Below are 10,794 nucleotides of genomic sequence, written 5' to 3'. Positions count from 1 at the left end.
AACTCACCCATATAGTTTTGATAAAAGGTCACACCTCAATTGTTAAACTTTACTGTTGCTTTCACTTATTCACCATTTCCAGCAATTTCTATTTTTATTTTAGTTTTCCACTTTTTTTTACAATTCCCATCCAGAGCTGGAATCACTATTGGTATTAGATGTATGTGTTAAAGCATTCTGGGACAGCGTGAGAAGGCTATATAAATGCAAGTTGTTGCTGTTCTTGTTAAAAGTCTTGTTGCAACCATTATGTACTATGATTTTTGGTCCCTATCTGTGTGCTGTACAATATTCTGATCTGCATTAATTATTGGTATTAGCTGTTAAACTTACCACTACAGAAAATAAACAATGGGGCATTGCCATGTATATTTAATTATAACGGATTTTAAGAAGAATTTGCCTTTTTGTAATGCCTTATCATATATTCCAAATGCAATTCACAGTCAATTACTGTCGAGTGTAGTGACTGCATTTGTATGTAGTCATTTGCATCAGCAATGTCCATAAACAGCCATGTGGTGAATAACCAGTGAATCGGAAGGATGATTTAGTGGGACACTAGGAGAAACTTTCTTCTCTTTTCAAACAGGATTAGGATGCTTAAGAGTCTAAATGAACTGTAAAATGCTGTAATAATAATAATAATTCTTACATTTGATATAGCACTTTTAACGTCTTCTAAACATCTCATAGCACTTCACAGAACATACTGTTAAGAGAATTGAATGTACAGTTGTGGGCGAAATGTGGCAGCCAATTGCGCACAGCAGTATCTCACAAACAGTCGTGGATTGAAGTGACCAATTTATTAATGTTTTTTTTCTTGAAGGATTATTATCAGGCGTGTGGAGTAAGGAAACTGCCCAAGGTTTTGCCCTGCTGGGAATCAAACCCAGGTCTCTCTTGCGAGGTGAGCGCTCTAACCACTGAGCTACAGGACTCCACAAAAATCCACTTTGGTACCCGTAATATTAGGAATACCATTCAGGCAGAAAGAGAAAGGCTAAATGTCCTGCCCGTGGGTAACATTCATTCATCAATATTATTCTGGTCATCCTGTACTGAAGTTAGCAGCGACAGATAGAATTTGATTAATAGAATGCCAGTAAAGGCCAAGCTTTGGATGTACATGGAACTGCAGATGAAGATGGATGAGTGCACACAGTTAATGTAGAACAGTTCAAGCACAGGATAATGAGCAGTACAGATGAGTAATTTTACTTACCGTAATTATGAGAATCAGCTGTGTGCTGCAGAAATGAGAAAGCAAATATAGTTTTCCAGCACATTCGACATTGCAATTATTAATATTGTTGGAAACAGCATCTATAAACTAAAGAGAAAATATGTACCGTCACACTATTTTCTTCCACTGAAATGGTTCCTGGTGAAGGGGTGAGGCGTTTTAGTACTAATATTTATATTTGGTAGACCACCTGTCATATCGGCAGGACATCTCAATGCCCTTCACAGGATTTACAATAAGAAATAATCCTTGCATTTGCATTTGATATACTGTCTTATCACAACGTTAAAATGCCTCAAAGTGCTTCACAGAATATATTGTGCATTGACCAACCTTTTTTGAGGGATTATTTACTCCTTTCTTCAATTCTGGACAAACAACTGAGTTCCGACCTAATACAAGGTAAACAGAGGTGAGTGGAGTACAGAAACTTGCCTAACATTTCGCCCCGCCCAGGTATCAAACCCGGGGCCTCTCGCTTGCCAGGCGAGCGCACTAACAACTATACTACGCGATTCCACATTACTGTGAAGATTGTAGGGGTCAATTAAATTTGCAGGCAAGTTGCACAATTCTACTCTCAAAGGATGTGAAGTACTCGGTTTCCCCCAAGGCCTGATCAGTTTTGTTACAGACACTATATAAATGTCAACTGTATTGTAAGACTTATTTAAAACATTTCCAAAATTTTCTTTCATACAGTACGTTAAAGAATCAAAACCAGTGGCAATTAACATTTTCAAATTATGCAAAAATAGATATCAGCAGTATTCTAATTTAAACCAGTTTCCTCCAGGGTTAAAGACAGCATTGGATATAGAGCAGTCTTAGTATGCAAAGGTAACTAAGGAAACGCAAAAGATAGTGGGAAGATTTTATATTTCGTTGGTTGCTTTAAATGACATAATTAATATTACACCCTGATAGATTACTAAAATTAGATATGCCTCCAGCATTCGTCAGCTTCATTGTCACTCGATAGGAATAGCTAGAACACCACCAATGCTTGTATTTATATTTTAAGGATGAAAACTCCCAAACTTTCTTCCCAGTTTTCCAATTTGGTCCTCCCAGGCTGCCCTCAAATTGCGGATGAGAGCGAAATATGCCACCCTCTTTCCATTCTCCCTCCCAAACTTCTCTGAACTGGGCACTAGGAGGTGCCCTAGAACAGTGAGAGATGTGTGTCAATTTTGTTTACTGCTGTACTTGTTAAATTCTTTCCAGGCTAATGGCATAACTGCACAATAATGTTGAACAGTATACACATTCATTGCAGTATTCAGAAAAAAGGTTGTTAAAATAGGCTAACCTCCGGAACTCCCTATCCCAATCCCTCTGCCTTATCCCCTCTTTGCCCATCTTCAGACTACATCTGAAGACCTTCCTCTTCAACCATGCCTACGATGTACTCCTCTTTCTCCTTAGCTTGAGGTGAACTAATGCCATTGTTTAGCGCTCCAAGACACTATGTTGCATGAAAGGAGCTATATAACTGTAGTTTGTTGTTCAATACAGCAAATAAGACCTTTGCTGATGCTTGTCACAGCCTTTTATAAGGAATTGCCTCTCTGCGCCCCCTGAAAAGCTCTGTAAGGCAGAGCATTTGCATGCCAGTAAATAACTTAGAGGTCATTTGTTTTGATGCCACAGAATTAACTTCTTGCCCACAATATCTGGAATGTGTGAGTGGTATTTACAATGATGTTGCAAAGCTCTGAGTAAAAGATCTCTCAGCTTCATGCTGATGCAAGTTCATTATTTCTACTGGATGTAGAAATGGGTGAAATGGAGCAAATTTTTCAAATAGAAAATGAGACTCTTTGAGCTAAATTGGCTTCTCTGGTTCATTGGAAATCTAATAGTCAAATCTAGTTGTGGAATTAAGCCTTCTATTGTAACTTTACATTTCATCAACAACAACTCACATTTATATAGCACCCTTCACACAGGGTAATGGCTCAGAGCGCTTAACAATGACAGAGCTTGACACTGAGCCAGGAGGAGAGGAGACCATAGGCATAGTCAAAGAGGAAGGTCTTCAGATGTGATCTGAATATGTTGAAGAAGAGAGAAAGCTGAAAGGATTGAGGCAGAGAGTTCCAGAATTTTGGTGCGTGGTGACAGAAAGCGCTCCCACCAATTCGAGCGAAGGGGTCGCGAGACGGGTAGAAGGTTGGAGCTGCCTGAGACAGGAGTCAGGTAGAAGAGTGGGGCATAAGTGCATCAGAGAGATAAGGAGGTGCCAGGGAATTAAGTGATTTGTAAGTGAGTGTGAGGATCTTAGGGTGATTTCAATCTTCACATAGATTGGGAAAACCAAATCAGCAAACGTAGGGTAGAGGAAGAGTTTATAGAGTGTTATGAGAGAGAGCTTTCTGGAACAGCATGCTGAGGAACCAACTAGGGGACAGGCCATACTAGACCTTGTGTTGTACAACGAAACAGGGCTAGTCGGTAATTTAGATATTAAGGCTCCTCTAGGGCAGAGTGATCATAACACGATAGAATTTAGTAATAAGTTAGAGAGCGATGTAGTCAAATTCGAAGCAAGAGTCTTAAATTTAAATAAAGCTAACTTTACATGTATGAGGGAGGAATTAGCTAATATAGACTGGAGAATTAGATTCATGGATATGACAATAGCCCAACAGTGGCAAACGTTTAAAGATGTAGTGCAAAATTCTTAGCGGTCACATATTCCCTTGAGGAATAAGAGTACCACAGGGAAAGCAGTTCACCCGTGGCTAACTAGAGCAGTTAGAAAAAGTATAAAACTAAAAGAAAAGGCCTATAAAACTGCCAAAAAGAGTAGCAAACCTGAGGACTCGGAGTGTTTTAGGGACCAACAAAAGAAAACCAAAAAGCTCATTAAGAGTGAGAAAATGGATTATGAGGGCAAGCTGGCTAGGAACATTAAGACAGATTGTAAGAGTTTTTATAAATACATTAAGACGAATAGGCTATCAAAAGTAAATGTGGATCCATTATAGGCAGAGACAGGAGGAATTACAATGGGGGATAAGGATATGGCAGAGTCCCTAAATAAATACTTTCATTCTGTCATAACATAATATAACACAACATAACATGTAGGAGCAGGAGTAGGCCATTCGGCCCTTCGAGCCTGCCCCGCCATTCAAACATGGCTGATTTTCTAATCTAACTCCAGCTAATAACCTGACCCTGCCTTATCCCCATATCCCTTAATCCCTTTTGCAATAAGAAGTATATCTATCTCAGTTTTGAATATGTTCAAGGACTGAGCGTCAACAGCCCTTTGGGGTAGTGAGTTCCATACATTCACCACCCTTTGAGTGAAGAAGTTCTTCCTTAACTCAATGAGAAAGGGCTGGCCTCTGATTTTACGGTTGTGATCCCTGGTTTTAGTTTCTCCAACCAGGGGAAACAATCTCCCACTATCTACTCTATCACGCCCTTTGATGATCTTATAGGTTTCTATAAGATCCCCTCTAATTCTTCTATATTCTAGAGAATATAGACCCAAATTGGTCAGCCTATCCTCGTAACTCATCCCCTTCATCCCTGGTACTAACCTAGTAAATCTACGCTGCACCCCCTCCAAGGCAAGTACACCCTTCCTTAAATAAGGAGACCAAAACTGCACACAGTATTCCAGGTGTGGTCTCACCAGGGCCCTATACAGTTGCAGCAAGACTTCCCTACTCTTATACTCTAATCCTTTCATAATGAATGCTAACATACCGTTCTCCTTCCTAATTGCTGCTGCACCTGCAGACTAACTTTCTGCGATTGGTGTACAAGGACACCCAAGTCCCTCTGGACGCTAACACATTCCAATCTCTCCCCTTCTAAAAAGTAACTCGCTCTACTGTTTTTGCTACCGAGGTGGATGACTTTGCACTTCCCTACATTATACTTCATCTGCCACCTACCTGCCCAATCACCTAACCTATCTATGTCGCGCTGCATTTTTTACTGTCGTCCTCTGTGTTGACCCTTCCTCCTAGTTTTGTGTCATCCGCAAATTTAGATATATTAACTTCGATGTCCTCATCTAGATCGTTGATGTAGATGGTAAATAGCTGAGGCCCAAGGACTGATCCTTGTGGCACTCCACTAGTCACATCCCGCCAATCTGAAAAGGACCCGTTTATCCCTACTCTTTGTTTCCTACCCGTTAACCATTCCCCAATCCACGTTAATATGCTCCCCCAATTCCATGGGCCCTTATCTTTTGGACTAACCTTTTATGCGGCACCTTATCGAATGCCTTCTGGAAGTCCAAATAGACCACATCCACTGATTCACCCTTATCTAGTTTACTGGAAATATCCTCAAAAAACTCTATGAGATTTGTCAAACATGACTTCCCTTTTGTAAAGCCATGTTGACTTGGCCTAATTATATTGTGCTCCCCTAAATACCGCACTACCACATCCTTAATCAATGATTCTAAAATTTTTCCTATCACTGATGTGAGACTAACTGGCCTATAGTTCCCCATCTTTTCCTTTCCACCTTTTTTAAATAGTGGTGTGACATTTGCGATCTTCCAATCCATGGGGACTGTTCCAGAATCCAAGGAATTTTGGAAGATCAGACATAAGGCCTCCACTATCTCATAAGCTACCTCTTTTAAAACCCTGGGATGCAAGCCATCCGGACCAGGAGATTTGTCACTTTTTAGTGCTAACAGTTTCCCTCGCACCAATTCTCTACTAATGAAAATTTCCCTAAGTTGCTCCCTGTCCTTATCCCCTTGGTGCATCTCTATTGTTGGCAGACTTGTTGTGTCTTCTAGGGTGAAGACAGATGCAAAGTACCCATTTAGGGACTCTGCCATGTCCTTATCCCCCATTACAACTTCTCCCGTCTCTGACTGAAGTGGACCTACATTTACCCTCACTAGCCTATTCCTCTTAATATATTTGTAAAAACTTTTACAATCAGACTTAATGTTCCTAGCTAGCTTACCCTCATACTCCTTTTTCTCGCTCTTAATGAGTTTTTTAGTTTTATTTTGCTGGTTTCTAAAACTCTCCCAATCTTCAGATTTGCTGCTTTTCTTGGCAGTTTTATAAGCCTTTTCTTTTAATTTGATGCTTTCCCTAACTGCTCTAGTTAGCCACGGATGAATTGCTTTCCCTGTGGTACTCTTATTCCGCAAGGGAATATGCGACCGCTGAGAATTTTGCACTACATCCTTAAATATTTGCCACTGTTGGTCTACATTTTTACCTCTTAATCTTATTCTCCAGTCTATTTTACCTAAATCTTTCCTCATACCTACAAAATTAGCCCTATTTAAATTCAGAATACTTGCCTCGGATTTAACTATATCCCTCTCTAACTTAATGCAGAATTCAATCATATTGTGATCACTCTGCCCTAGAGGATTCTTAATACCTACACTGCCAACTAGCCCTGTTTCGTTACACAAAACAAGGTCTAGGATGGCCTGTCCCCTAGTTGGTTCCTCGGCATGCTGCTCTAGAAAGTTATCTCTCATACACTCAATGAACTCTTCTTCTGACCTACTTTTGCCGATTTGGTTTTCCCAATCTATGTGGAGATTGAAATCACCCACTATTATCGCTTTACCTTTCCTACATGCTCCACTGATTTCTTGATTGATACCCTGTGCTATATTGTGATCACTGTTTGGGGGTCTATAAACCACTCCCATTAATATTTTCTGCCCTTTATTATTTTTTATTTCCACCCATATTGTCTCGACCTCCTGGTCATCGGATTTCAGATCCTTCCTCTCCACTGCTTTTATTTCATCCCTAATTAACAGGGCTACCCTCCCACCTTGTTTCCCACAGTGCCTATCTTTCCTGTAAACTGAGAACCCTGGAATATTTAACTCCCACCCTAGATCTCCTTGTAACCATGTTTCAGTGATGGCTATTAGATCGTACCCATATGTGTCTATCTGTGCTTTTAATTCATCAGTTTTATTCCGAACCCTTCGTGCATTCAGATATAACATTTTTAATTTCCTACCATTTCCTCTACTCTTTGATTCCTTATCTACTTTGCCAAGCTTCTTACCCCTAGTTAACATATTCCTATTATCTGGCATGCTATTCTGCACTGTCATCTTTACTTTTTCTAATGCTAACTTAAGGTTTCTCTTACCTATATATTCCTTCCCCTTTACTAGTTTAAATTCCTATTTATTTCCCTGTTAATTCGTTTAGCTATGACACTTGTCCCAGCACAATTTAAATGCAGCCCTTTTCTCTGAAAGAGAAATGGCCCATAAAAAGAAACCCCTGAGTTCCGCACTACTCTTTTAGCCATGCGTTCAAGTCCTTAATTTGTTTGTTCCTGTACCAATTGTCGTATGGTACAGGCAGTAGTCCCGATATTACTACCTTCGATGATCTTGACCTCAATTTGGACCCCAGCTCTTCGAATTCCCTTCTCGAGTCATCTTGGCCTACTCTACCGATGTCATTGGTGCCTATGTGAAGTACCACCAACAGATCCTTGCCCTCATACTTTAAATTATCCTCTAGTCCTGCCGAGACATCCTTCACCCTGGCCCCAGGGAGGCAACAAAGCCTTCGGGTCTTCCGGTTGCTGTTGCAGATGATTCTGTCTGTCTGCCTAATAGTCTCATCCTCAATGACGACAACCATCCGCTCTTTTGCCCCAGTGTTAGAGGTAGTTTTTCCTTCCACCTCACCGGCTTCCTTGTCGATACAAGTTCCAAGGATCTCATAGCTTTGTTCAAGGTTAATGCCGTATTTACTACTACTCTTTCCGTTGTCCCCCCGACCTCCTGACTGTTCATTGACCTATCTTGACCATAACTGATGTTGACTGTATTCTAACTTCACGTTAGAAGACACAAGAAGTTTACCAGAAATAGAAATGAACCAAGCGGCTAATGATAGGGAGCAACTTAGGCAAATTTACATTAGCAAAGAATTGGTGCTCAGGAAATTGTTGGCATTAAAAAGTGACAAGTCCCCTGGACCTGATGGTCTGCATCCTAGGGTTTTAAAAGAGGTAGCTCATGAGATAGTGGAGGCCTTGTGTCTGATCGTCCAAAATTCTTTGGATTCTGGAATAGTTCCCATTGATTGGAAGATTGCAAAAGTCACACCACTATTTAAGAAGGGTGGGAGAGAAAAGATGGGGAACTATAGACCAGTTAGTCTGACATCGGTGGTAGGGAAAATTCTAGAATCCTTATTTAAAGATGTCGTAGTGGGATACTTAGAGGATCACAATATGATTAGACACAGTCAACATGGCTTTACAAAAGAGAAGTCATGCTTAACAAATCTTTTAGATTTTTTTGAGGACACATCAAGTAGATTAGACAGAGGGGAATCAGTGGATGTAGTGTATTTAGATTTCTAAAAGGCATTCGATAAGATGCCGCATAAAAGGTTAATCCACAAGATTAGGCCCCATGGAATTAAGGGAATATATTAACGTGGATTGAAGAATGGCTAATGGGAAGAAAACAAAGAGTAGTGATAACCGGGTCCTTCTCAGATTGGTGGGATGTGACTAGTGGAGTGCCACAAGGATCAGTGCTTGGGCCTCAACTATTTACAATCTACATCAACGATCTAGATGAGGACATGGAACTTAATTTATCCAAATTCGCAGATGACACTAAACTAGGAGGGAGAGTAAACACTGAGGATGACATTAAAAAAATGCAACAAGATATAGATAGGCTAGGTGAGTGGGCAAATAGGTGGCAGATGAAGTATAATGTAGGGAAGTGTGAGGTCATCCACCTAGAGTACCATTTGGAGTCCTGTAGCTCAGTGGTTAGAGCACTCGCTTTGCAAGCGAGAGACCTGAGATCAATTCCAGGCAGGGCGAAACCTTGGGCAAGTTTCCTTACTCCACATGCCTAATAATAATCCCTCCAAAACAAACCAATAATAAATTGGTCATTTTCAATCTACGACTGTTTGTGGGACATTGCTGTGCGCAATTGGCTGCCGCGTTCGCCCACAAATATACAGTCAATTGACTTTACAGTATATTCTGTGAAGCGCTTTGGGACGTCTAGAATACGTGAAAAGCGCTATATCAAATGCAAGGATTATTATTATTATTATAGATGGCAAAAACAGTAGAGCAGATTATTTTTTAGAAGGGGAGAAACTAGATAGTGTTTGCGTTCAGAGGGACTTGGGTGTCCTTGTACACCAGTCACAAAACGTTAGTTTGCAGGTACAGCAAGCAATTTGGAAGGCTAATGTATGTTGGCATTTGTTACAAAAGGATTAGAATTTAAGAGTAGGGAAGTATTGCTGCAACTGTATAGGGCCCTGGTGAGACCGCACCTAGAATATTGTGTGCAGTTTTGGTCTCCTTATTTAAGAAAGGATGTACTCGCCTTGGAGGGGGACAACGTAGATTCACTAGGTTGGTACTAGGGATGAGGGGGATGAGTTATGAGGATAGGTTGAGCAATTTAGGCCTATATCCTCCAGAATATAGAAGAATGAGAGGTGATCTTATAGAAACCTATAAGATTATTAAGGGGCACGACAGAATAGATAGTGGGAAACTTTTTCCCCTGGTTGGAGAAACTATAACCAGTGGTCACAGTCTTAAAATTAGGGGTAAGTTGAGTTGAGGAAAAACTTCTTCACTCAGAGAGTAGTGAATTTATGGAATTCTCTACCCCAAAGGGCTATAGATGCTCAGTCCTTGAACATATTCAAGACTAGATAGATAGATTTCTTGTGGATAAAGGGATCAAGGGATATGGGGATAAGGCTGGTAGGTGGAGTTAGATCAGCCATGATCTTATTGAATGGCGGGGCAGGCTAAAGGGGCCAAGTGGCCTACTCCTGCTCCTAATTCTTATGTTCTAATGTTCAAGTAGGATTCAAACCAGGAGCGGCGGTCCCACTAAAGTGGCTGAGGAAGGAGAGGCAGTCAAGGAGGATGGCATGATTGACTTTGTTGAAGGCAGAAGAGAGATCCAGGAGGACAAAGAGCCAGAGGGAGGATTGGTCACAGAGAAAAAGAGCATGTCATTTGTGACTTTGATGAGGGCTTTCTCATTACAACTTTCCATTACAACCTTCCAACACAGCTTTCCATTATGACAACTTGGATTTATATAGTGCCCTTCACATGGTTAGCATCTCAAAGTGTTTTAGAGATATGTAGTCTGACTCTGAACTGGAAACGGAGGGGAGGTGACCCAACCCACGGTCAAAGAGCAAAGTCTTCAGGTGTGATTTAAAAGAGGCAAAGAGGAGGCAAGAATGAGGGACTGAGCCAAGGAGTTCTCAAGATTTGGAATACCAATTGTGGGGTGGAGGGGATGCAAAAGACTAAAGCCAGTTCAGTGAAGACGAGGGGTAATGGAGTAAGGTGTGAGCAGGTCAGAGAGATAGGGAGGTGCCAGGGCATGAAAAGCTTTGAAAGTGAGCGTGAGAATCTTAAAATTGATAATTTCTATGTCCCGATATGAAACATGCTATAGAAATGCAAATTGTATTGTAATGTTAACTACAATACAATTACACTACAATTTATATTTATCATCTTCTAACTTCTTT

The 10,794-nt window shown here is 40.7% G+C and overlaps 1 non-coding gene across 1 annotated transcript; it reads right to left on the bottom strand.

The window, feature by feature from the left end:
* Nucleotides 1-874: 874 nt before the first annotated feature.
* Nucleotides 875-944, bottom strand: trnar-ucg. Its single transcript has one exon. It is a non-coding gene; the product is annotated as a tRNA-Arg (tRNA).
* Between the last annotated feature and the right edge of the window lie 9,850 nt (nt 945-10,794).

The sequence above is a fragment of the Callorhinchus milii genome, unplaced genomic scaffold (genome assembly GCF_018977255.1).
Source record: "Callorhinchus milii isolate IMCB2004 unplaced genomic scaffold, IMCB_Cmil_1.0 Scaffold2, whole genome shotgun sequence".
Classification (NCBI taxonomy): Eukaryota; Metazoa; Chordata; class Chondrichthyes; order Chimaeriformes; family Callorhinchidae; genus Callorhinchus; species Callorhinchus milii.
Note: the sequence above shows the minus strand (reverse complement) of the source record. Positions and strands in the feature narration are given on the sequence as shown.